The sequence below is a fragment of the Tachyglossus aculeatus genome, chromosome 3, assembly GCF_015852505.1.
Source record: "Tachyglossus aculeatus isolate mTacAcu1 chromosome 3, mTacAcu1.pri, whole genome shotgun sequence".
Lineage (NCBI taxonomy): Eukaryota > Metazoa > Chordata > Mammalia > Monotremata > Tachyglossidae > Tachyglossus > Tachyglossus aculeatus.
The window spans coordinates 86,850,170-86,872,830 of NC_052068.1; the positions used below are offsets into that span (position 1 = coordinate 86,850,170).

The 22,661-nt window shown below is 41.1% G+C and overlaps 1 protein-coding gene and 1 non-coding gene across 4 annotated transcripts in view; both read left to right on the forward strand.

The window, feature by feature from the left end:
- The window catches only part of DYM (dymeclin), a 523,552-nt gene that overhangs the window by 170,262 nt on the left and 330,629 nt on the right, over positions 1-22,661 (forward strand). The gene's annotated exons all lie outside the window — the stretch shown is intronic.
- LOC119925927 lies at positions 11,641-11,778 on the forward strand. The gene has a single exon (XR_005449854.1). It is a non-coding gene; the product is annotated as a small nucleolar RNA SNORA7 (small nucleolar RNA).

Here is a 22,661-nt window from a genome sequence, read left to right on the forward strand (position 1 = left end):
GTGCTGGGGTAAATATTTGAAATGTTATAAGATCTAGCTACTTCAAGAAGTATTATTGCAGAATTACAGAATAATAGAACTATTACCAAGCTTTCTTGTGGCTTGTTGAGAGTCACCCCTGAAAGAATTTCCTGCAATGACATTGAAAGTCGCCATATCATTTCTCTGTTGCCAGACTTCTTGTTCATTGTGGCACTCAATTCAAGAAGGTAAAATAGTGAATCTAATAGACCATATTTTTGTATTAGATTCAACACTCTTTCTTATTCCGTCCTAATATTTCTTTTTGATTACATTCATAGTTTTAGAAGGGATTGATTGATGTCATTCAAGAACTTTAATGATATTAATCGATTTGTATAAAGAGCAAAAAATGTAATCCCTAAACCATATCCCATTTCCTTGGACTTATAAAAACTTACAGATTTTATAGTTCCAATAATCTTTTGTAAAATGGTGTTGTATAAAAAAATTCTAAAGTTTATTAAAATAAGTCAGCATGCTACTTTATAAAAAGTAACCTCCTAATCTAGTTCATTACTAAAAATGTCACCTCTGAAATACAAAGTAGTTATAATTTATTCACTGTAAAGCTGATAAATTCCATCTCAAACAGGCTAGTGTTAAATTTTTATTAAGCAGCTGTTATAATTTATATAAATCACAATATGTGTCCTTGGAGTAAAGTCAAGCCTTTAATTTAGTCAAAGTTTTTCTTGCTGACAGCATTTGTGAATGGTAGCAAGGGCTCTTAAATAAAATTCAACCTTTTTTCATTCTGAGGCCATGTTTATGTAAGTACACAGTTTTAATATTTAAAATTGAATAACATAGAAACTGGCAATCACTCCCTTTGCTTTTAAAGTAGTATCACTGGAAGAAAGCTTTAGACTTGGCCTACTGATTTCAGTCCATCCTTTTAAAAGCCACATTAGCCAAACTTTATGCCAGTGCACTTACTTATGGTAGAGTACATTCTTTGCATATAATCTTAGGATTTTTTTATGGTATTAGGCTCTTACTATGTGCCAGGCAGTGTACTAAGTGCTTGGGGTAGATACAAGATAATTGGGTTGGACACAGTCCCTATCCCACATAGGTATCATAGTCTTAATCTCCATTTTACAGATGAGGTAATTGAGGCACAGAGAAGTGAAGGGACTTGCCCAAGGTCGGACAGCAGACAGGTGGCGGAGCTGGCATTAGAACTCAGGTCCTCTTACTCCCAGGCCTGTGCCCTTTCCACTAGGCCACGCTGCTTTTTGGATTGGGGTTTTGAAACTATTGATCTTCCTCCCCACTACCTCCTTTCAACATCTTCCTTTAGTTGAACAGAGGTAGGGAGGGAGGACTGGGGTGGTATAAGACTAGGACTCTATCTTGATTTAACTGTAGAAAAGCTTGAGCATCTGCAGAAAGTAAGTCGGGTTTTCTGAAGAGCTGTACTAGACCCATTTATGGGAATGTATCGGAAGAATAATTTAAAGGACACAATTGCTGCCGCCCTACTAGCTCTTAATAGGGGTTGGAAACCTATGGCTAGTGAGGTAGCTGTGGCTCTTCCTGATGCCAGAGGTGACTCTTGAGCACAGGTGCCTCGTCTGTTAGCAGGCTGGACTCCATAAGGCTGGTGTCGTTACCTTCTTTTAACAGCTTTCTGGGAAGGAAGTAGCTTGTCCCTTACTACCCCCTGGATCCGGAAAGGGGCTGAGGGAGATAATGACTCCGTTACTTGGCCTCTGCCCGTGGTATACAGCTCTCAATCAGGTCCCACCTGCTTCACCAAATGGTAGGACAGGCTCTAGTTGCTCTTACCTCTCCTTTCCATCAGCCCCCAATCATCACCCTTGCAATCCTCCTCAGGCTCCGGACTCTGTGCGCACTGGCACGTGTTGGTTAATAATAATAATCATGATAATAATAATAATATAATAATGATGATGATATTTGTTAAGCACTTACTATGTGCCAAACACGGTACCAAGCGCCGGGATGGATACAAGCAAATCTAGTTGGACGGAGTCCTTGTCCCTTGGGGGGCTCACAATCTCAATCCCCATTTTACAGTTGAGAGAACTGAGGCACAGAGAAGTGACATGACTTGCCCAAAGTCAGACAGCAGACAAGTGACAGAGCTGGGATTAGAACCCCAGATTAGACTCCCAGGCCTGTGCTCTATCCGCTCAGCCATGCTGCTTCTCAGCTGCAAACTAGGTAGGAATGTACAAGGGCAATCAATCAGTGGAATTTATTGGGCAGTCACAGTATGCAGACTAAGACTTAGCATTAAGGAGAGTACGATAGAGTAAGTAGGACCTCAAGGAGCTCACAGTGTACTGGAAGGGACAAGAACACATGCTCAGTAAATCTGATTGATTGACTGTGAGCCCGCTGTGGGCAGGGATTGTCTTTCTTTGTTGCTAAATTGTACTTTCCAAGTTCGTAGTCCTGTGCTCTGCGCATAGTAAGCACTCAATAAAAACGATTGAATGAAGGAATGAAAGAACATCCCTGTTTCAAGCTTAGTGCTTCTCACGAGTGCTGGTATAACAGCTGGTGTACTCTGAGCGGAGGACAAGAAGGACCCCGTGCTAAGCACTGCACTTCCCAGTCACGTTTAGTGGCATGACAGTGGGTTGTGGCACTCCAGACGAGGGGCCACAGTCTTCCCCAATCAAGCCAGGTCCAAAGCAGTGGCAGCAGATGCACAGGAGGAGGAGGAAGAGGAGAAAGTAGGTGAGATGCAACTGCAGTAGGCACCATGCTTTGTGACTCTGGCACTCACCCTCCTTCACCAGTGAACCAGGAATAAGTTGATTTTATCTCTCTGTTTCTGTCTCTGTGGCTCTCTTTCCTTTTACTTTGATCCTCCACCCACCACTGTCTGTTTAAATTGTATGATTGGATCTGTGCTCACCAGCTGCTCAAAGATATCGTTCTATTTGGCTCTCCTACATGAAATGGTTGCAGATGCCTGCTCTAAGTCATCTCCCATTTTTATATGATATAGATGGGTTCAGAGGATAATATATGGCATAAGAGCTAGAATGAGCAAAAGGGGAAATTCAGTCATCCAGAGTTGAACAGAAAGCTGAAACTATCTTTATCAAGAATGATTGATTTGTTACAACAGCCACTGAATGCTAAAATGATTTTCTGTACCAGTTCAGTGAAAGCCCAGTTCCAGTACAGAATTACAGGCATGGCACAAATGTGATTACCTCCAACTAATTGTATTTATTGAGCACTTACTCTGTGCAGAGTACCGTATTAAACCCCTGGGAGAGTACAATATAACAGAGTTGGTAGACACGTTCCCGGGCCCACAACAAGCTTATAGTCTAGAGGGCCTTAGTGAAATGGCATTGTGGTGCTTTGGGAACCTCAAGAACAGAAGGGAAGATAACTGTTTATTGGAAATTGGTCAGAGAGATCTTATATCTTCTGTCACCAGGGTGAAATATATTTAGTCTGGTGTTTCACAAAAGTATCCAGTGCTTAGAACAGTGCTTGGCACATAGTAAGTGCTTAACAAATACCAACATTATTATTATTATTACCAGTGTAACCCTCACCTTGTTGAGATAATTTGATAAAATGTTTTTTGAAAATAATCTTTGTGTTTCAGTTGGATTTTTCACCTTTAAAACTTTACAATGTAGTGTAAACGATCAGGTTGGGTTATACTTTTAGATTCAGGAAAAACTGGGTTCAAAAATTTCATAGCTAGTGGGTTTTGCTATTTGCTTTTATTTGGAGGAATTACAAAGAACATCTACATATTAAGAGTTTACTGTTATACTCCTTTCCAGCAGTTGCCATTGGCAAGAAAAAACATTTGATGACATAGCTATCTGGTAGCATACGGAGCCCTGTTTATGTAGTGTTGCTTACTTAATTTGAGTTATTGGACTCAACAATATCAAAATCTTGCCTTTGGGGAAAAGAGCTCTATGTTGAAAAAAGCAGAATGTTGATGTTCACCCAAGAGCTAAACTTGTACTATAGATTATAGGTGTCAGTTTTTTAAGGAAATTTCAGATTCTTTATAGAATAGGAAGAAGGCAAATCCTTCAAGAAAAATTAAAGATTACTTTTAAAAATGACCAATTACTCGAGATACAACTTTTCAAAATGCATTTTAATTCTGTTAACAACAGGGAGATACTGGTGTTTCACCACACCAGTGCTTTTACGTAAAATCGGCTGTGGCAGGATTAGGATAGATTTCTAAATCAGTTTCAGAAGGGGACACATCAGGAAAAACTCAATATCTGTGTAGGCTTTGTTTTTTTTCCCACTTTAAAAAACAACAACTTGGAGGTACAAATTTGGTTAATCCATACCCATTTTAGAAATTTTCTTTTCCTGAAATATTTAATGCTTGAGAAGCAGTGTGGCCTAATGGAAAGAGCATGGGCCTAGTAATCAGAGGACCTGGGTCCTAAACCTGGCTCTGCCAATTGGTTGCTCTGTGATATTGAACAAGTCACTTAACTTTTCTGTGCCTCAGTTTCCTTAACCGTAGCATGGGGATTAAATACCTATTATTATCCCTCCTATTTATGCAGTGAGCCCCATGTGGGATTGGGATTGTTGTCTGACCTAATTAACTCGTACCTTACCCCAGTGCCTAGAACAGTGTTTGACACATAGCACGCACTTAACAAATACCACATAAAAAACAGACAAACAAAAAACTAGCAGGTGGGTTTTTTGAGGAGATGGGAATACTGTTTTAGGAAAATTTAGTAATTTGTTCATAATTTCCCCTTTTGGAACTTGCAATATCAATGTATTAAATACTTAAATACATTTCATAGCAGTGAGACATGTCAGTTTAATAGGCCTTCTAAGTGATCCTGCTCTGTTCTGATACCGAGATGAGTGCCTAGTCAGAAGATAATACATTGCCATAGCATTCATATATATATATATGAGGATTACTCTCTCAGTACTATACACGCCCATACTTACATATATGGGGTGTGTGTGGGGTGTGTTTGTGTGTGTGTGTGTATTACTGAGATAATAATCCTCATGTTTTGCAGAAGCATTTTTGGTCCTTAGAAGCTACAGTTGTTAATATCTGCCAATCAGTGGTATTTATTGAGTGTTTACTATGTGCAGAGAACTGAACTAAGCACTTGGGAGAGTATAGTACAACAGAATTAGTGGACATGTTCCCTGCCCATAACTAGTTTACGGTGTAGAAGGGAGGCTAGTTGGCATAAAAAGAGTTGATAAATTTGCAATTCTATTACAGTTTGTCTTATCCCAGAAATATTCTTGGGATTCAGGAGTATAGTGGGGAAATAATTTTTGGAGAGGGAAAAGTCTTAAATTTTTGTCAAGTTTTGAATATTTTAACCCAGATAAAGCACTTTGTAAAAAGGATGGAAAAAATATATTTGACAGTAGTTAGATGTTATTTAGCCAAAATTGAAGCATTATGATTTAAAGGTATAGTATGGAATGCTGTGCCTCTTGTGTTGTAAGGATCTGTATTACTTTCCATGGAGATGACTAAGAGTTAATATACTTGGTATTCAGGAAATCTTTGACAGAATAAATGAAAGAAACTTTTTATTTCTGTATTCTTATACAAACAAAATGTCTTTTTAATAAAATGTGAGACTATTAATGTCTGCTGCCTGGTAGTCATTCAATAAATATTTGCTACTGATAATGACCGTGGTAATGATGGTGATGGAATGCAAACTAGGTAGAGGAAATGTGAAATGTGGTCTGTTTAAGGAGGATGCATAAGAATACTAGATCGAATTAAGAAAAAGAAAATCATAAATGAAGTATTAAGCAATCTATCAATATTATCTATTAGTCTGTGAAGTAATATCCCCAGGGAAGGGCTAAAAGCCATACTTCTTGAGAAATTTCAATGCCGTATAATTCAACTGTCAAATATTCTGCGTGGCACCAGATGCTGAAAAATGACTTCAGCAATATTTTAGACTTGTTCTCATCTCTTATTTTTATGCTATAATACTAAAGATTCAAATATAAAGAAAGAGTGCTGTTTTTCTGAAGATGACACTATGGAAGGTGACATATCCATGCATGTGAAACCTGCCAATATTTGGATATGAAAAATTAAGTGAGAGCTAAACGCTTTTTACAGACTATAAAACATAAACCAGCATACTAGAGTTTTATTTGTGCAGTGCGCCTACTCTTAAGGCATCATTGCCAATGTGTATTCCTTTAGAACTTTTCATCTTTGTAATTCAGTGTCAGTTTAGTTATTGGGAATGCAAAAAAAATCCATAGAAATATTCATAGAAATCTATAGCTCTTCAGTTTGGCAACTGCTTGCCTATTCATCTTGATGCTTCGAACAATGTCAAGCTGAGAGAGATAATAAAATGCTACCCTTTATTCGGAAAGCTTTATGGTGACTTTTAAAATAAGAATGGTTCGAATGTCTTGGGAGATCTGACTTTTGCATCTTTCATTTTAATTTGGATGTGCCAGACAGTGGTGTCAAGTGAGAAGCATCATGGTGTAATAGATAGAGCACGGGCTTGAGAGTTAGAAGGTCATGGGTTCTAATCCCAACTCTGCCAGTTGTCTGCTTTATGTCCTTGGGCAAGTCACTTAGCTTCTTTGTGCCTCACTGACCTCATCCATAAAATGGGGATTGAGACTGTGAGCCCCATGTGGGAGAGGGACTGTGTCCAACCCAATTTGTATGTATCCACCCCAGTGCGTAGTACAGTTCTTGGCACATAGTAAGTACTTAACAAATATTATTATTATTATTATTATTATTATTATTATTATTATTATTATTATTATTATCAAGTGCATCACTGATAATAGCATCTCAGAGAAATGAGACATACTCAAAGAATAAGGAACAAACTGTTGTGCAAGTGGGGTTTTTTTTTCTTAAGATTTACTGTGTTAAAGCCAATGTTGAGAACATGGAATAATACCATCACCACCAGGAGAATGGAATAGTTTTTTTTCCCCCAATGTATGACAGTATGCCCAATCTTATTTCATTTACATTTTTGCCAAAACGTCCTGTCAGAAAATGTTGTCTTTGAGGTCTGAAGAATTGAAGTGATTTCGTTCAAGTCACTGTTGTTGCAATTGTCAGAATTTCCATTAGAAATTTTGTTGAAGAAAATTCCCTTTGGCTAGAAACTCTTTCCAAGTCCTTACCCCAGAAGCTTAGTTTTTCTTTTTAAAATAATTTGGATGGAAAACTATCTGGTTGGATTTAAATAATGGGACAGTAGAATAAGTGGTTTCAGCTGTTTTTAGTACCCTTTAGAATTCCAGAACTGCTTTGTTTTGTAAAATTAAATTTTGAGGATTACTAGTGATGCATTTAGGAAAAATATTTAAATGCCTAAGTTATTCAACTCAGCTATTTTTCAAGTATATCACTGTAAAAGTGTAGCCCCATCCCCTCAGAGTGGTAATCATTTTTAAGTAAATCTTTCTGTAATAATTTCAGTTTATGGTAATGTCCTAAAGATACATGAGGCAGTTGCACCTGACTGACCCAATGAGGAATTCAGGCAAATGCCACATGGGCCAGGAACTAGCCAAGTTTACTTTAAGTTGGGAGCCGGGGTGGAGATTGGCTGCCAGACTCTGCCTCCAAGCAAACTCAATGAGGGTGATGGCCCTAGAGACATTGGATTACCTAAGATCTGTTTTGAGCCAAAATGGGAATTTGGGATCTCATAGTTGAACTGAGAAATTGAAATGGTCTTTACAAAGGAAGAATGATTGGTCTAGGAAAAAGAGCAGTGTCATATTGAAAAACTAGAAGCGAAAAGCTATTAATTGTTCACTCGCATTCAGTGGACTTCTGTTTCTGTTTTTCTTTTGTCTTTTAAATGGTATTTGCTAAGTGCATACTATATGCCAGGCACTGTACTAAGCACTGGGGTAAATACAAGCTAATCAGGTTGGACATAGTCATGTCCCACTTGGGACTCGCAGTCTTAACCCTCATTTTGAGATACAGAGAAGTGAAATGACTTGACCAAAGTCATTTTTCAGGCAAGAGGTAGAGTCAGGATTAGAACCCAGGTCCTTCTGACTCCCAGGCATGTGCTCTATGCATTAGGTTTTGCTGCTTCTCCCTAAATCGCTAGTTTTGAATCACATAAAATGTGATTATTAGTCTGTGGACCATAAATGGTCCGTGAGACTGTTTTAAGTTGACACTTATTTTTTTTTCTACTTAAAGCAGTATCAAATCCAGGCAGAAGAATAAGTTGAAAGGACATTTATTCATATGAACTTAAACTGTGCTATTTCACTGCAAACTAGTGCATCACAGTCTTTTCTGACCCAATCAGGTAATTAGAACCTAATCAGTGAAGTTGAGTGAGGGTGTATAAATTGTAACTCCCTGTTTGGTCTATCTCAGTTTTAAAAATTCTCAGGTGAAGCACCTCAGTTTACATCTTACATTAATGACACAAACTTGGGGAACTCAAAGGAGAGATGGACATTTCCTCCTTTATATGACCATTTTCTTATCATGGTTTCAGTCAACATTTTACCTGGGGAAATAGGTAGATTTTTCTTCGTGATATGATTGTTACATCGTATCACAAATAAATGCCCCTCATTATTTTCTCAGCTTGGAATAAGACCCTACCGTGCTAACTGACTTTAGAAATACATGCTAGATACCTGGCAAGTGATAACTGAAGACATACCCTGCAAATTATTACCATACAATTATACCATTCCATTCAGTTATCACTTCAAATTACCATACTTGAAGTCGTTTGTAGCACAAGTGGATTTTTTTTTTCCTTTTTAGGGTTAATGCCAGTTGGCATCCTGGCACCCATTCATCTTTTAGCACCTGCTACCAAACGCCCTTTCTTGCATTTGCAGCCAGTGAAAGCCGCCATCATAAAAATTGTTATAGAATTTCTCAAGAGGACACTTTAGAGTGTTTCCTTATCTACTTCTTCAGATGAAGTGAAATGCTGGCCAAGTGACTCTTTCTTGTGCGATTCACTAGGATTTGGTTGATACTTTCTAACGCCACCCCAAAAATCATTTCCACTGTTGTTAGCAATTTCTAGAATCACATCCTTCTGTTTGCCAGTGGTAGTTTTCAGATGGTGCCTGAGCATCACTAGAGGGTTAATATGCCATCGAGTCCAGGAGATATGGAGTGTCAGAGGACCCGGGATCTGATTCTGGCTCTGCCATTTTGCCAGTTCTGTGACCTTGAGCAAGTCACTTAACTGCTCTGTGCCTCACTTCCCTCATCTGTAAAACGGCGATTCACTCCCTGCTCTCCCTTCTGTTTAGACTGTGGGCCATGTGTGGGACAAGGACTGTGTCCAACCAGAAGAGCAGTAATCAATTCCCTCTTAGGCCGTTTCTGTTGGACTTCCACTCCTTTGAGGGGCAGGGCTCTGGCAAGGAAGAATCAGTTGGCATATGCACGCCAGGTACCCCATCACTAAATTCTGTCAGTTTTACTTTCACAACATTGCTAAAATATGCCCCTTTCTCTCCATCCAAGCTGCTGTCACATTAATGCAAGCATTTATCCTATCCCACCTTGAATGTCACAATTTTTAGACTGTGAGCCCACTGTTGGGTAGGGACTGTCTCTATATGTTGCCAATTTGTACTTCCCAAGAGCTTAGTACAGTGCTCTGCACACAGTAAGCACTCAATAAATACGATTGATGATGATTAATACAAGCATTTATCCTATCCCGCCTAGAATATTGCATCAACTTCCTCGCTGACCTCCCTTCCTCCTGTCTCTCCCCGCTCCAGTCCATACTCCACTCTGCTGTCCAGATCATTTTCCTTCAGAACCGTTCAGTCCATGTTCCCACTACTCAGGAAACTCCAGTGTTTGCTCATCCACCTCTGTGTCAGACAAAAACTCTTCACCGTTGGCTTTAAAGCATTCAATCACCTTGCCCCCTCCTACCTCACCTCTCTACTCTCCTACTACAACCCAGCCCACACTCTCTTAGTACAGTACTTTGCACACTGTAAGTGCTCAGTAAATGTTATTGAATAAATTGCCGTATCCTATCAGTAAATTGTGATTGAATAATTGCTCAATTAGTAGTATTCACTGCACACACATTCACTGTGTGTTGAGCAATGTATTAAGGGCTTGGGGGAGTACAGAGCAGAGCTAGTAGACATTAACCGCCCCCTCACGGAGTTTACAATCTAGCCAGATCAGTCTCCAAGTTAGAGGCATCACAGGCAGTGAAGTGAATGATTTGGACTAACAAACAGACACTTGTGAGAACCATGTAAAATAAGGAGAGGGAGAGAATATAACATTTTTAAGGAATGTTGTTTGATCCCTTCAAGGTGAAGGACCTGTCCCTTTAAGAGATGGGAAAAGAATTATGATACAACCAATCTGTTACTCGATTTTATACTTTGTAAATTTGCATAATGCTTTATTTTATGCTTTCCGAAAGTAAACAATTTGTTCATAATTTTAGTGAACGAAGTAACATTTCGGTACATCGTGACATTTTTGTAATAACATAATAATTTAATGCTCATTTCATTGCCCACCATTTGAATTGGTTTTAAGTTTTTGCTTGTACCACATTTTTGCCCTTCTTAAATGCCTTCCAACTCATCTCACTACTATCACATTTACTTGGCAGCTTTGAAAGTAAGTTGAATTTTGAAAAAGCAAACTTTCATTTCCAGCATCACTAGTTCTCAAAATGAACAAAGCTTTTTAAAGATCCAGGATTTTTTTTAACATTACTCTACATATAATAATTTTGAGTATTAAAGGAAAGAAGTTATTTTGGTTATCATGGTGCCTTTTTATCTATGGGCGGTGAAAATGGGAGACAGGCATTTAGCAAGGAAAACCAAAGGGGAATGGGTTGAGGTGGATGGAGGAAGAGGACTGATTTCTTGAAAAACCAAAGCCATTTCACAATTAAAGGAACATTAGTTCTGTGGGGCTTTTTTTTAATGCTGTTGCCCTTCAAGGAGGTACTTTAATAAGATTTCTTACCAAAGGTAGACGTTAGTTACATTTTCTTCACCAACATCCATATCTCAACCCACTAAAAATAGTGGTATTTGGATTCATGTATTTTTTTATGGTGTTTGCTAGGCAGTTACTCTGTGCCAGGCACTGTACTGAGCGCCGAAGTAGATACAAGCTAATTAGGTTGGGCAAAGTTCATCTCCCACATGGGGTTCACAATCTTAATCTCCATTTTACAGATGAGGTAACTGAGAAGCGAAGTGATTTGCCCAAGATGGAGAAGTGGGATTAGAACCCAGAGCAAGTAACTTGTCAGTGTCTTCCAAAGCGTTCTCCCTCCTATTTAAAGTGTAAGCCCCTGTAACGCCCATGTGAGAGAGGGTCTGTGTGGCTAATACTATTGGAGGTAGAGGACACCATGTCTAAAGGTGCAGTTTGATGCTCATCACCATCTTATCGCAGGCCTACTCGAATCTGTCACACACCCACAGTTTCAAACCCTCCCAAGCCTGATGCTCCCAGAGTTTGTAAGGCATGTTATCACTTTCTCCTCCCTTTGCTGCAGAGGAGGGAACAGGACATTGCCCAATCAGTTAATCTGTTAATGATATTTTTTGAGTGCTTACTGCTGCAGCCCCCTCTCTGGGTCACACCTGGGGAGTTTCCAGTATTCTACCAGTCTTGGCTACAGGACAGAGAGTCAAGCAGAGGCCTACCCATTCCATTCCTAGCTTGGGCAGTGGCTAGCGGGTGGAAGGCAATCGGCTACAAGTCAAAACTCACCTATGCTGGCCAGCAGCGGCATGGGAGAGAGTCGAGGGCAGAGACTCGATTTTGCTGTGCAGAAGCCAGTGGTAAACCACTTCCATATTTTTACCAAGAAAACTCTTTGGATACACTACCAGAACGATTGCAGATGGAGAGCGAGACATTCTGGGAGAGATGTGTCCATGTTGTCGCTATGGGTCGGAAACGACTCGACGGCATAAGACAAGACAAGACTGCTTGCAGAGCACTGTACTAGTATTGGGGAAAGTGCAATGCAGTGCAGTTGGTAGACGTGTTCCTTGTCCACAATAAGCTGAAAATCTACAGAGGGAGATGGAGAGACAGAGGGAATAGAATGTAAGGATTGGTACATAAGTATGGTGGGGCTGGGTTGCTTATTACAGTGTTTAAAGTGTACCCAGCCAAGTGCATAGTTGTTGCAGAGGGGAAGGTGGATAGGGAAATGAGAGCTTAGTCAGGGAAGGCCTCTTGAAGAAGATGTCACTCATTATCAATCGTATTTATTGAGTGCTTACTGTGTGCAGAGCACTGTACTAAGCGATTGGGAAGTAAAAGTTGGCAACACATAGAGACGGTCCCTACCCAACAGCAGGCTCACAGTCTAGAGTGCAGGAAATGTGTCTGTTATATTGTTAGATTTTGTCCTCTCCCAAGGGAGAGTGTTTGGTTGTCAGATATGAAGGGGCAGAGAGTTTCAGGCCTGAGGGAGGTTGTGGGCAAGGGGTTGGTGGTAGGATAGATGAGGTTGAGGTACCAAGAGTGTGTTGGCGTTAGAGAAGTGAAGTGTGCAGATTGGGTTGTAGTACGGGATCAGCAAGATAAGGTAGGAGGGAAACATAGGGGAATGGCGGCCTTGTCATGGCTTTCCTGAAGTATGGCAGTGTTCAAGGGCCCAGCTCTGATCAGAGAGCTTGTTTCTTTATTCTCCAGAAGGTTGACATTTATCCACTTGGCTACCCCGGTTGTCACTTTGTGATTTCCCGAGCAGGTAGAGAAGCAGCGTGGCCTGTTGGATAGAGCTTAAGCCTAGGAGTCAGAAGGACCTAGTTTCTAGTCCTGGCTTTGCCACTTGTCTGCTGTGTGACCTTGAGCAAGTCACTTAACTTCTCTGTGCCTCAGCTCATCTGTAAAACAGGGATTAAGACTGTGAACCCCAAGTGGGACAGCGACTGTGTCCAACCCGATCTGCTTATATCTACCTCAGTGCCTGGCACGTAGTAAGCGCTTAACAAATACCATTAAAAAAGCAGGCTTATTCTGTTAATTTTGCCCAACCTATGCGGTTGCTAATTGTTCTCTACAGTTCAGCATTAAGGCCCACATATGCATTGCAATTCCCTTGAGAATCAGGTTGTGGTACTGCTGTGAAAAGCCAGACCAGATTCATTCAAACTGAGGGAAAGTCAGGGAAAGGGCAGGGTTTGGGAGGAAAATAAGGAGTTCAGTCTTGGACATGCTGAGTTTTAGATGGCAGGCAGATATCCAGATGGAGATGTCCTGAAGGCAGGAGGAGACCCGAGCCTGAAGGGAGGGAGAGAGAGCAGGGGCAGAGTTGTAGATTTGGGTGTCATCAGCGTAGAGATGATAGTTGAAGCGGTGGAAGTGAATGAGTTCACCAAGGGAGTGAGTGTAGATAGAGAGCAGAAGGGGACCAAGAACTGACCCTTGAGGAACCCCTACAGTAAGTGGATGGCAGGGGGAGGAGGAGCCCACGAAGGACACTGAGAATGAATGGCTGGAGAGATAAGAGGAGAACCAGGAGAGGACGGAGTCTGTGAAGCCAAGGTTGGATAGCGTATTGAGGAGAAGGGGGTGGTCCACAGTGTCGAAGGCTGCCGAGAGGTCGAGGTGGATTAGGATAGAGTAGGAGCTGTTAGATTTGACAAGAAGGAGGTCATTGGTGACCTTTGAGAGGGAAGTTTCGGTGGAATGTAGGGGACAGAAGCCAGAGTGGAGGGGGTCAAGGAGAGAGTTGGTGTTGAGGAATTCGAGGCAGCGGATGTAGACGACTCGTTCTAGGAGTTTGACAAGGAATGGTAGGAGGGAAATAGGGTGATAACCAGAAGGGGAGGTAGGGTTGAGAGGGCTTTTTAGGATGGGGGAGATGTGGGCATGTTTGAAGGCAGAGGGGAAGGAACCAGTGGAGAGTGAGCAGTTGAAGATGGAAGTTAAGGAGGGGAGGAGGGAAGGGGCAAGAGATTTCATAAGATGAGAGGGAATAGGGTCTGAAGCACAGGTGGATGGAGTAGCACTTGAGAGGAGGGAGGAGATCTCATCTGAAGATACTGCTGGGAAGGATGGGAGAGTAGCGGAGAGGGTTGAGAGCCGGGGTGTTGGAGAAGGGGGAGGAGTGACTTTGGGGAGGTCAGACCTGATGGAGTTAATTTTACTAATGAAGTAGGAGGCCAGATCGTTGAGGGGGAGGGATGGAGGAGGGGAAGGAACAGGGAGCCTGAGAAGGGTGTTAAATGTATGGAAGAGCTGATGGGGATGATGGGCATGAGTGTCAATAAGTGAGGAGAAACAATAATAATAATAATAATAATAATAATAATAATAATAATAATAATGGTATTTGTTAAGCACTTACTATGTGGAAAGCACTGTTCTAAGTTTTGCCTGGCAGAGGAGAGGGCAGAGTTAAGGCAGGAAAGGATAAACTTGAAGCGAGCAAGTTTGGCTTGGTGTTTAGACTTTCGCCAGCAGCATTCAGCAGCTCGAGCGTAAGAGCGAAGGAGGTGGACAGTGGCAGTGATCCAAGGCTGTGGGTTACTGGTATGAGAGAGGCGAAGGGAAAGGGGAGTGAGTGAGTTGAGTTGAGTAGAGAGGGTAGAATTGAGAGCAGGAATTTTACCATCCACGAATTATAAACACACCTTGCATGTTGATGTCTGTCATCAAATTGAAATGTCTGGGTTTCAGCAGTGAAGGTGGCTATAAAACCTTGGAACCCAATAGCTGATGAAGGTGGCTATAAAACTTTGGAACGCAGTAGTGAATATTCCAAAGCCGTCTGGTTAAAATGTGTTGTGAAGCTAGTTTAGTTTACTGGAAAGTATAATCTTAGTATAGGCATTCACATGCCTGCAGTGAACTGAATGCTGCCTAAAATGCATTTTTTTTTGCTACTCCATACTTCCTTGTTCACCTCCCTGCCTTCTGTCTCTCTGTTTGCTGGCACGCATCTGGGCATTTTATGGTGAACCTTTATAACTAGTTTTGATTCAGTGACAACGTCGTCAGGTTCCTGTCACAGTTTGCCCCTAAATTATCTCTGATTCTGGAACTCCTTAGAACTAAGTTCTTTATGCAAGGCTCCAGTTCAGCCTTGTTTGGAATTCAAATGGCAATTGGATCACGGAGTAACAGCAGAGATAAAATAATACTCACCGTCCACCAAAAGAAGAATTTATTCCATCTCTATTATTTTTAAACAGATAGCACTATTTTTGTGGCTGATGTAAATCCATTATGATTTTCCAACATTTTGTAGAAAGTTTATCTCCTCTCTCCTTGTGACTTTCTGCAGAAATCCAGTCAGCACTGAATTTGTAGGAATTCATAATAAAAATTGAAATTTAAATTAAAACGTTAGAAGAAAAAGGAGTTTTGTGCATTTTATTAAATCAGTGGGCTTATGGTAATGATTTTGTTGATGTATCAAATCAGATGCCTGGCTTTATTTGACTAAATCTGCAACCGGGTGATGGAAATAATATAAGAAAAGCCTATCTATATTGTATGCAAAGAGGTACTGTAGAATTCCCTCTTTACCCTCTCTCTACTCTTTTTTTATGGCATTTGTTAAGTGCTAACCATGTGCCTGGCACTGTTCTAAGCGCTGGGGTAGATACAAAGGTAATCAGGTTGGACACAGTCCCTATCCCACATGGGGCTCACAGTCTTAAAGAGAGTACTGAGGCCCAGAGAAGTGAAGTGACTTGACCAAGGTCACACAACAGACAAGTGGCGGAACTGGGACTAGAACCCAGGTCCTTCCAACTCCCAGGCCCATGCTCTATCCAGTAGGCCACACTTGCTTCTCACACTACTCGTTCCCCTACTGCTTCCTTCCCCCTAGAAATGTGGGAAAACCTCTATTCCTATCCATTTTTTTTGGTATTTGGAGAGTTTTTAGTTTTATTTAGTTTATTTTAGTTTCATCAGTTACCGGAAAATTATCCAAGGAAGTTCTGCCTAAGTGCGGTCACTCTTACTGGAAAAGTGCATACAGTCAGGATTTTCAGTTGTCAGCATGTGGGGACTAGGGCTGATATACGCAAACCTGCAAGTTTTGGAACCATAACAACTGGTGTGTGTTAGTAAGGGAATATTCAACTCCCTGGAGCATAAATCCCCAAGGAGATAAAATCTGCTGCACATAGTATCTGCAGCATCTATTCCATCTTTGAGGAGGTGGGTTTCCTGATGAAATCCAATTCAAGATCACTGTTTCTTCTTGCGAGGGGTAAGTTTTCTCTCAGCTCAGGAGCCATTGGTCCAGTTTCTTTTTAAAATTATTTGAGGCTACGCTAGAGGTAGAGTGATTTTGTGAGTCATTTTGCGTTTAGTTAATCCAAGCACTTCTCTTATCCCACCGTGATTACTGTATCAGCTTCCTTGCTCATCTCCCTGCATCCTGTCTCTCCCCACTCCAATCCATAATTCACTCTGCTGCCCAGATCATTTTTCTACAGAAACGCTCAGTCCATGTTTCCCCACTCCTCATGAACCTCCGATGGTTGCCCACCCATCTCCACATCAAACAGAATCTCCTTACTGTCAGCTTTAAACACTCAATCACCTTGCCCCTTCCTACCTCACCCGCTCTCCTACTGCAACCCAGCCTGCTCACTCTGTTCCTCTAATATCAACCTACTCAGTGTACCTCGATCTCATTTATCTTGCCACTGACATCTCACCCACGTTCTGCCTCTGAGCTGGAACACCCACCCTCTTCATATCCAGCAGTTACTCTCTCCACCTTCAAAGCCTTATTGAAAGCACATTTTCTTCAAGAGGCTTTCCCTGTTTAAGCCCTCATTTCCTCTTCTCTACTTCTCCCTGATTTGCTCCCTTTATTCACCACTCCCCTCTCAGCCCCACGTCACTTATGTACACAAGAAGCAGCATGGCAGAGTGGATAGAGTTTGGGCCTGGGAGCCAGAAGGTCCTGGGTTCTAATCCTGGATCTGCCACTTGTATGCTGTGTGACCTTGGACAAGTCACTTCACCTCTCTGTACCTTAGTTACCTCATCTGTAAAATGGGGATTGAGACTGTGAGCCCCACATGGGACGGGGACTGTGTCCAGCCCAATTTGCTTGTATCCACCCCAGTGCTTAGTGCAGTGCCTGGCACACAGTAAGTGCTTAACAAATACCACAATTATTATTATTACATATCCATAATTTATTCATTTATATGACTGTCTCCCCCTTTAGACTTTAAGCTTGTTGTAGGCAGGGAATATGTCTACCAACTCCGTTATATTGTACTCTCCCAATCACTTAGTACAGTGCTCTACACACAGTAAGTGCTCAAAAACTATTACTGATTGATTCAGTTGGATGCATGTAAATTGGGTTCTTGAGCTTATTGTTTTTATTCAAAATCAGAGAAACTCTTATAAGTGCCATAGAAAGATGTACAGAAATCCGTTTCCTGGAATGCTTTACATATTTACGTACATGAGTATGTATTGTTTTCATGAATATGTACAGTAAAAACTGGAATTCACACACCTGTATGTTGGAATTAGTACCATTTTTTGTGGGGACTAGTCTACGTAAAGGAAAAGGCAATGCAACCCTCCCATAGCTTCCCTGAATTAAGGGAATTGTCAGTTCACAAAATAACAGTAATTATCCATTTCCTCCAGGGAATTTTGATTCAGATTTTAATGTCATGGGTTGCATCAGTGCAAAGTAACACTCTTTTTCATATATTAATGATAATTTTGAAATGTTGCATTGTTTTTCTTAAGCCAGTTAAGTTGAAGAAAGTTCTCCTTTAACAACGATTACTTCAGCAAATCATTTTAAGACCTAGATTAGGGCTCAAATGCTTTGCTTCCGGTTTTGTGGCTAGCCCAGTAGATTATACTCCTCTCGACAACACCTCCAATTTAAAAAATGAAACGCTTGCTTGGATGTCTCAGACATTTTCACTTCCCTCAGTTTTGAAACGGTAATATTTTGGCAAATAATGATACAGCTCCCCTGGCCATTTTAGAGATCAACTTTATGCTATTTGAAAAATTAGTAAAAAAAAAAAATCCACTGTGCCATGGAAAAGCAGCACTTTGAGAAGACTGGAATAATAATGATCCTTAAAGAAGAACAGCAGTGGTTACAAATGAGCTGTCCAGTAGAGTCTCAATATCCCAGCACGGAGTGAAATTTATGTTTACTGAGGAACTGCTCATGGAGCCAGATGCTGGGAACACTTTCTTCTGGAAAGCTTTCTTGTCTTTAGAGAAACAAGCTACAGAAATGGCTATTGCAGTCAGACAGTCCTTTGTCTCAAGTTGGTTTTATAGTCCACTAGATTGTAAGCTCATTAAGGGAAGGGGTTGTGTCTATTAACTATATTGAACTCTCCCAAGAGCTTAGCACAGTGCTTTGCTCAGAGTAGGCACTTGATAAATACTACTGATTGAGTTTGCAGCCACCTGGATGGAGTCCATCAGTCAGTCATATTTATTGAGCCCTTACTCCACACAGAGCACTGTACTAAGCACTTGGGAGTGTACTGTATAACAAGAAACACACTCCCTGCCCACAGTGAGCCTACAGTCTAGAGCCCACATAGGGCAGGGATTGCATCAACCAACTCTATTGTACTCTCCCAAGTGCCTAGTATAGTGCTCTGCACACAGTAAGCTCTCAGTAAATACCATTGGTTGATTTTTGATGGCCACACACTTAATTTTAAAGAGTAAACACATGTCCACCATTACCAGCTAATACGTTCCCACAGTGGCGATTACTGATGAAAAATACAATGTCTAATGTGAAGTTATTGCAGCCCACCTCCGTTTGACTAACTGATCATCATTTGAGGTTTCAATTCACAGCCTGGCAGGGAGCAATGCTAAAGAATTGGATAAAAAATGATTAAGCCCCATGGAATTGATAAATTAAACTGCAGTACTCCTTCAGAGAATGTGCAGATAACAGGCAAGATGGAAGAACCTAAGGCACAAGCAGTGACATCTCGCAAATCTAGCTTCATTAAGCAATGAGTCCTGAGAGATGCACAGAGCCAGAGTATTGGCTCTCACTAGGAATACAAGAAATGAATCAAAAGTAGCATGCACACCATCCAGAGCTCTGTCAAACTGCTCGAGAATGAAGACATCCACAAGGTCCCCTTGGAACCAGGTAGCCCATCTGAAGCCAACAATGTGAATAGCAAGTTACAAATAAACTGGATAGCCAACAAGACTGGACATTGAAAACAACGTAGAGATCACAGTTTACTTACAGGCTCAGGTCTGTATCCCCTTCTATTCTCCATTTACACCCACTTCCTTGGAGAACTCATTAATTTCCAAGGTTTCAACTATCATCTCTTTGTAGGTGATTCCTAAATCTGTATCTCCAGCCCTGATCTCCTTCACTCTCTGCAGTCTTGCATTTCCTCCTGTCTTCAAGTCATCTCTACTTGGACGATCCACTAACACCTCAAATTTAACATGTCCAAAAAAGAGCTCTGTATCTTCCCACCCAAACCCTGTCCTTCCCATGATTTTCCTGTCATTTTAGGCAGAACCACCATCCTTCTTGTCTCATAAGCCCAAAACCTTGGTGTTATCGTCAACTCATCTCTTTCATTCAAACTATCACTAAATTCTGTCAATTCAACCTTCACAACATCACTGAAATCCATCCTTTCCTCTCCACCCAAACGGTTACCACGTTAATCCAAGCACTTATCCTATCCCACCTTGATTACTGTATCCTTGCTGATCTCCCTGCCTCCTGCCTCTCCCCACTTCAGTCCATACTTCACTCTGCTGTCCAGATAATTTTTCAACAAAAATGATGTTTCCCTCCTCCTCCAGAATATCCAATAGTTGCCCATTCACCTCTGCAGCAAAAAGAGACTCCTTGCCATCAACTTTAAATCACTCAATCCCCTTGTCGCCTCCTACCTCACCTCACTGCTGTCCTACTATAACCAAGCCCATACACTTCATTCCTCTAATGCGAACCTACTCACTGTATCTCAATCTCGTATGTCCCGCCGAGGACTTCTTGCCTAGGTCCTGCCTCTGAGATGGAATACTCTCCCTCCTCATATCCGACAGACAATTACTCTCTACACCTTCCAAGCCTGATTGAGGGCACATCTCCTCCAAAAGGCCTTCCCTGACTAAGCCCTCATTTACTCTTTTCCCACTCCCTTCTGCAAGGCACTGATTTGCTCCTTTATTTACCCCTCCTTCAGCCCCACAGCACTTATGTACATACCCATAATTTATTTATATTAATGTCTGTCTCTCCCTCTAGTCTCTAAGCTCATTGTGGGCTGGGAATGGTGTACTCTTCCTAGTGCTTAGTACAGTGCTCTGCACTTAGTAAGTGCTCAATAAATTTGATTGATTACAGCAAAGCCAGCAGTGTATCTTCAACACCTCGAAACTGTGTATGGTCCTGCAAATAAAATTCCTAAAAAAGCCTGAGCTATCATATGCAGAATGAGTTAGGGAACATGTCTGATCCGTTGTGGGACACCACAGGTGAAGAGATTGTAAGGACACCTCGACTCCCACCAAACCATGGACTCCTCTATGAGCTTTTATGCCTGATTCTTGCTGAATCTATTTGCTCCATCCGTGAATTCTGCATTCTACCAGAACTAATATTTGAAATCATAAGGAAAAAAATATATTTTCTTAATAAAAGATAATAATTCCCTATTTTCTCATCTTTGTGTTTAATAAGCATGGAATTTTCCCCATTTGAACAGTAGTAGAGAAAAGCATGACTTTGCTGATTTCTTTTTAGAGAGCTTATGCTTTTTGCTTTCTTTGTCAGTAAATGAATACTAATAATTTAAGCACTTACTATGTGCCAAGCACTGGTATAATAATTGCCTTAATAATAATTGTGCTATTTGATCACTATCATAATAACAATTGTATTTGTTAAATGCTCACTATGTGCCAAGCACTGTAATAATAATAATAATTGTGGTGTTTTTGAAGTGCTTACTATGTACCAAGCACTGGGGTAGATACAAGATAATCAGGTCAGACAAAGTCTCCGTCCCTCATGGGGCCCGCAGTTGAAGGTGGAGGGATTACAGGTATTGAATCCCTATTTTACAGAAGAGGAAACTGAGGCACAGAGAAGTTAAGTGACTTGCCCAAAGTCAAACAGCAGACATAGGTACAACAGGGATTAGAACCAAGGTATCCTTGACTTTCAGACCTGGGCTCTTTCCACAAGGTCATGCTTCTCCTTCAAATGAAGTTTGGTGTTTAGGTACACAATGCTGGTGTTCCTCTAAAGATCCTGGTAATGTCACTTTTTCCAAAGAACTTTCTCATTCTAATTAGGTTAGAATGCCGCTAAGTTGTAATTCAGATTGATTAAAAAGTCCTATGAGAGATTTGATTGCATGAAGATGTAAATTTATGTAGCCTGAAATTGTGTTAAAAGTGTCCAAACAAACCAAGCAGCCTCCTAAAAAATGTGATTCAGGAGGTAAAAAGGAACTAGCCAAGCCAAAGGAAGAATGAAAGGGGAATTAGAAGGACTGGAAATGGTTCCAGTCAGTCGGGATGTAGCCATGCCAAAGCTCTGGAGCCTTGGTCTAGTCTCCCTGGTGCCAGTGATGTACAAGGGTCGGTCACAAGACCGTGTGCTCTTTCAACTCCCTCTGTCAATTCCCCATGTGCCGTTGGATATGGCTTATTAGACAGAGGATGTCCGTTTTGAGGAGCTTGGCAATCAGACCGAGGCACTCTGTTTTGCGTAAGGGTGAAATGAACATGATCTCCTTCAAAACTGTTGAAGTAGAAAGAGAACTTCAGGCATAAGTGCAGAGGTTTTCAAGAAGCGTATTCAACTGGGAATGAATGTTTGCATTCAAATCCAGAAAGGAGGTGTATTCAATAAAAAAAATCAGTGCTGTAAGAAAACATGATGAGCAGATTTTAAAGGAACATTTTGCTTGCATTCAGTATCTTCTCACTTCCAGACTGCAGAGTGCTTCATAAAAAATAGGCGAAAGTCGGTGAAAAGTAGTGGTAACATTGACATTTTACGTAGTTCTTTTTATAGTCTCTAGACTGTAAGCTTGTTGTGGGCAGGTAACATGTCTACCAACGCTATTGAATCTTATTCTCCAGAGTACTTAGGAGAATGCTCTGTGCACCGTAAGTGCACAGTAAGTCCTTCCTTCCTCTCCCCCTCGTCCCCCTCTCCATCCCCCCCATCTTACCTCCTTCCCTTCCCCACAGCACCTGTATATATGTATATATGTTTGTACATAGTTATTACTCTATTTATCTTACTTGTACATATCTATTCTATTTATTTTATTTTGTTGTATGTTTGGTTTTGTTCTCTGTCTCCCCCTTCTAGACTGTGAGCCTGCTGTTGGGTAGGGACTGTCTCTATGTGTTGCCGACTTGTACTTCCCAAGCGCTTAGTACAGTGCTCTGCACACAGTAAGAGCTCAATAAATGCAATTGATTGATTGATTGATTGCTTGATAAATTCCACTGATACCTGTGGGATGTATTATCGAAGGACCCCACTCGAAAACAAACCTACATCGCATAAGCATTGCTTTGCCTTGACTGACGCCACGCCCATTTTTTTGTCACGACATGACATTCTACTTAGAGTCTC